Below are 5,000 nucleotides of genomic sequence, written 5' to 3' on the forward strand. Positions count from 1 at the left end.
CTGGCCCACACATGGCCTTAAACGTACAGGACACATCTCATGAAGAACACCCCATAGCTCTTGAGTGGGGTCCAGCGCTCAAAGGGATCGGGGATGTAGCCTAGCAGCTGATGCACGTGACTGGGACCCGGGAGGTTGGTGGTTCAAGCCCCAGTGCAGCTACAACACGATCCCCACAGCTGTTGGGCCCTTGAGCAATGCCCTTAAACCCACACTGCTCCAGGTAGCTGCAGGTTAAGCTAAGGTGAGTGTGTGGGGCTCAGGTGAGTGGGGCTCAGGTGAGTAAGTGGGTGGGGCTCAGGTGTGTGGGTGGGGCTCAGGTGTGTGGGTGGGGATCAGGTGTGTGGGTGGGGCTCAGGTGTGTGGGTGGGGATCAGGTGTGTGGGTGGGGATCAGGTGAATGGGCGTGTCTCAGGTCAGTGTGGCTCAGGTCAGTGTGTGTGGGGCTCAAGTCAGTGAGTGGGTTACCTGCCACCGCCCGGCTGAGTTGCGAGGCCTCGGACGCCAGAGTGTGTGAAATACTGATGATCCTCTCTTTTTCCTGAACCGCAGAGTCCAGCTCCGATATGTACACACCATCCACGTTCTGCACGCTGAAATACACACACACACTCACACATTTACACACAGACACACACACACACACACACACACACACACACACACTCATACATTTACACACACACACACATTCACACATTTACACATATACACACACACACACACACTCATACATTTACACACACACACGCACACATATACACACACACATTCACACATGCACACATATACACACACACACACACACACACATATGCACACATATACACATATACACACAGACACACACATACACACACACATTCACACATTCACACATTCACACATTCACACATACACACACATTTCAAAGTCTCAGAGCAGGGTATGCATCATATAAAGATTCATAGCTGAATCAAAGTGCAGTCTGTAGCTGTATCAGAGTGCAGTCTGTGGCTGTAGTCTGTAGCTGTATCAGACTGCAGTCTGTAGCTGTAGTCTTTAGCTATATCAGAGCGCAGTCTGTAGCTGTAGTCTGTAGCTGTATCAGACTGCAGTCTGTAGCTGTATCAGAGCGCAGTCTATAGCTGTGTCAGAGTGCAGTCTGTAGCTGTAGTCTGTAGCTATATCAGGGTGCAGTCTGTAGCTGTAGTCTGTAGCTGTATCAGAGTGCAGTCTGTAGCTGTATCAGAGTGCAGTCTGTAGCTGTAGTCTGTAGCTATATCAGAGTGCAGTCTCTAGCTGTATCAGAGCACAGTCTGCAGCTGTATTCTGTAGCTCTATCAGAGTGCGGTCTGTAGCTGTAGTCTGTAGCTGTGTCAGAGTGCACTCTGTAGCTGTAGTCTGTAGCTGTGTCAGAGTGCAGTCTGTAGCTGTAGTCTGTAGCTGTATCAGAGTGTAGTCTGTAGCTGTGTCAGAGTGCAGTCTGTAGCTGTAGTCTGTAGCTGTGTCAGAGTGCAATCTGTAGCTGTAGTCTGTAGCTGTATCAGAGTGCAGTCTGTAGCTGTGGTCTGTAGCTGTACCAGAGTGCAGTCTGTAGCTGTAGTCTGTAGCTGTATCAGAGCACAGTCTGTAGCTGTATCTGTAGCTGTATCAGAGCACAGTCTGTAGCTGTAGTCTGTAGCTGTGTCAGAGTGCAGTCTGTAGCTGTATCAGGGTGCAGTCTGAAGCTGTAGTCTGTAGCTGTGTCAGAGTGCAGTCTCTGTAGCTGTGTCAGAGTGCAGTCTGTAGCTGTAGTCTGTAGCTGTATCAGAGTGCAGTCTGTAGCTGTAGTCTGTAGCTGTATCAGAGTGTAGTCTGTAGCTGTGTCAGAGTGCAGTCTGTAGCTGTAGTCTGTAGCTGTGTCAGAGTGCAATCTGTAGCTGTAGTCTGTAGCTGTATCAGAGTGCAGTCTGTAGCTGTATCAGAGTGCAGTCTGTAGCTGTAGTCTGTAGCTGTATCAGAGTGCAGTCTCTAGCTGTATCAGAGTGCAATCTGTAGCTGTAGTCTGTAGCTGTATCAGAGTGCAGTCTGTAGCTGTATCAGAGTGCAGTCTGTAGCTGTAGTCTGTAGCTATATCAGAGTGCAGTCTCTAGCTGTATCAGAGCACAGTCTGCAGCTGTATTCTGTAGCTCTATCAGAGTGCGGTCTGTAGCTGTAGTCTGTAGCTGTGTCAGAGTGCACTCTGTAGCTGTAGTCTGTAGCTGTGTCAAGGTGCAGTCTGTAGCCGTAGTCTGTAGCTGTATCAGGGTGCAGTCTGAAGCTGTGTCAGAGTGCAGTATGTAGCTGTAGTCTGTAGCTGTATCAGAGTGCAGTCTGTAGCTGTAGTCTGTAGCTGTATCAGAGTGTAGTCTGTAGCTGTGTCAGAGTGCAGTCTGTAGCTGTAGTCTGTAGCTGTATCAGAGTGCAGTCTGTAGCTGTAGTCTGTAGCTGTATCAGAGTGTAGTCTGTAGCTGTGTCAGAGTGCAGTCTGTAGCTGTGGTCTGTAGCTGTACCAGAGTGCAGTCTGTAGCTGTAGTCTGTAGCTGTATCAGAGCACAGTCTGTAGCTGTATCTGTAGCTGTATCAGAGCACAGTCTGTAGCTGTAGTCTGTAGCTGTATCAGGGTGCAGTCTGTAGCTGTAGTCTGTAGCTGTGTCAGAGTGCAGTCTGTAGCTGTAGTCTGTAGCTGTATCAGAGTGCAGTCTGTAGCTGTAGTCTGTAGCTGTATCAGAGTGTAGTCTGTAGCTGTGTCAGAGTGCAGTCTGTAGCTGTAGTCTGTAGCTGTGTCAGAGTGCAATCTGTAGCTGTAGTCTGTAGCTGTATCAGAGTGCAGTCTGTAGCTGTGGTCTGTAGCTGTATCAGAGTGCAGTCTGTAGCTGTGGTCTGTAGCTGTACCAGAGTGCAGTCTGTAGCTGTAGTCTGTAGCTGTATCAGAGCACAGTCTGTAGCTGTATCTGTAGCTGTATCAGAGCACAGTCTGTAGCTGTAGTCTGTAGCTGTATCAGGGTGCAGTCTGAAGCTGTAGTCTGTAGCTGTGTCAGAGTGCAGTCTGTAGCTGTATCAGAGTGCAGTCTGAAGCTGTAGTCTGTAGCTGTGTCAGAGTGCAGTCTGTAGCTGTAGTCTATAGCTGTATCAGGGTGCAGTCTGAAGCTGTAGACTGCAGGGGTCTGTGAGTGTGGGTGGTACCTGGACCGGGCCAGAACACTCCTGATTTGCTGGGCTTTGCGCTGTCGGGCCTCCAGCTCCTCCTGTGTGGGTGGGGGTGAAGGCTCGTCGACATACCGCTCCGGGATCAACACCTTCTCAGGGACGGACAGCTGCAGACACAGGGACACACAGACAGAGAGGCAGAGAGTGGCACATTCTGTTTGTAACTACCTACTTGTTATTACTACCTGCTTTGGCAATATTGTTATGATCACAGTCATGTCAATAAAGCATTCTTGAATTGATTTGAGAGAGACACACACACACATGTACACACTTACACATTTTGCACACACAGTCATAGAGACATACAGCACACACAATCATACATACAGACAGAGAGCACACACAGTCATACATACAGACAGCACACAGACACAGTCATACAGACAGACAGAGAGACCAACATGATGTTTGTCATATCTTCTATGTTGACATACTTATGAAAGTATGACCAATATAAAACCACAATTCCCAAAAAGAGGGCTAAGAACTGCAATAGTACCAAGAAAGCAAAGTATTCCTGCTGTATTTTAAGATGATGCATGAAATGTTTGTAGTTTGAGTGTTACTCATATAGCTGGTGTGTATTAGATCTGTGTGTTTATAGGAGGTCTTGGGTCTCATACAGAGCTGTGTTTCTGGTGTGTATTAGATCTGTGTGTTCATAGGAGGTCTTGGCTCTGACCTCACGGGACAGATCCAGGTCATAGTCCAGTGGCTCCATGGCCTCCGTCTGTATGGGCGTGGCCTGGACTGTCAGCCACTCATCAGACTGGGATCTGGGATGCTCCGCCCTCTCAGCCCGCCTCTCCTCCCCTGGCACCGCCCTCTCCAGCAGCTGAAGATCAAACGCCTGCTCCCTCCTCCACTGGAGAGAGAGAGAGGGAGAGAGAGAGAGAGAGAGAGCAAGAGCGAGAGAGAGGGAGGGAGGGAGGGAGAGAGACAGAGAGAGAGATGTCACACACATACACACACACACACAGGACAGCTCATAGCTGAGTGAGTGTGGATACTTCAGTAGGCCTTGGGTTCCTGGGGCAGTGGCTCAGATCTTAAAAGGTGATGTGTGTGTGTGTGTGTGTGTGTGTGTGTGTGTCTGTGTGTGTGTCTGTGTGTGTGTGTGTGTGTGTGTGTGTCTGTGTGTGTGTCTGTGTGTGTGTGTGAGTGTGTGTGTGTGTAGGATGGCCTGTCATCTGCTCACCAATTACAGGTAGAGCTCTGAGAAGCCCAAGATGCAGGCTTCTCCTGCTCTACAGGCCGGCTGATGAAAGCAGCACTGAGGACTGAGGGAGGGGGCAGACCACCACACTTATGGTCCATAAAACCACAAGCAGCGCTGTTACAGCACCTCTCTCACTCTCTCACTCTCTCACTCTCTCACTCTCTCACTCTCTCACTCCCTCCCCCTCCTCCCCCTCTCCCTCTCCCTCTCCCTCTCACACACACTGTAGGCATCATTGTGCTGTCCACTAGGGGGCCTCACTGATACGCACTGCTCCCGTACACACTGCTCTGTGGAAGGCTGAGAGAGGGCTGCTCTGTGATTGGTCAGAATGTAAAGCTGAGGGATAGGGCTGCGCTGTGATTGGTTGGAAGGCAAGCTATGAATAGATGTAATGAAGAGGACACAATAAAGTATCTATCAGCTTCCTCACTGTGTGTGTGTGTGTGTGAGTGTGTGTGAGAGTGTGTGTGTGTGTACACGTGTCTGCATCCATGTGTGTGTGTGTGTGTGTGTACACGTGTCTGCATCCATGTGTGTGTGTGTGTGTGTGTGTACACGTGTCTGC

General features: G+C 49.7%; 1 pseudogene; it reads right to left on the reverse strand.

Moving 5' to 3' along the window:
- Nucleotides 1-5,000, reverse strand: part of LOC133111848 (pleckstrin homology domain-containing family A member 7-like) — an 82,902-nt pseudogene that overhangs the window by 5,647 nt on the left and 72,255 nt on the right.

The sequence above is a fragment of the Conger conger genome, chromosome 15 (genome assembly GCF_963514075.1).
Source record: "Conger conger chromosome 15, fConCon1.1, whole genome shotgun sequence".
In the NCBI taxonomy this organism is placed as follows: domain Eukaryota; kingdom Metazoa; phylum Chordata; class Actinopteri; order Anguilliformes; family Congridae; genus Conger; species Conger conger.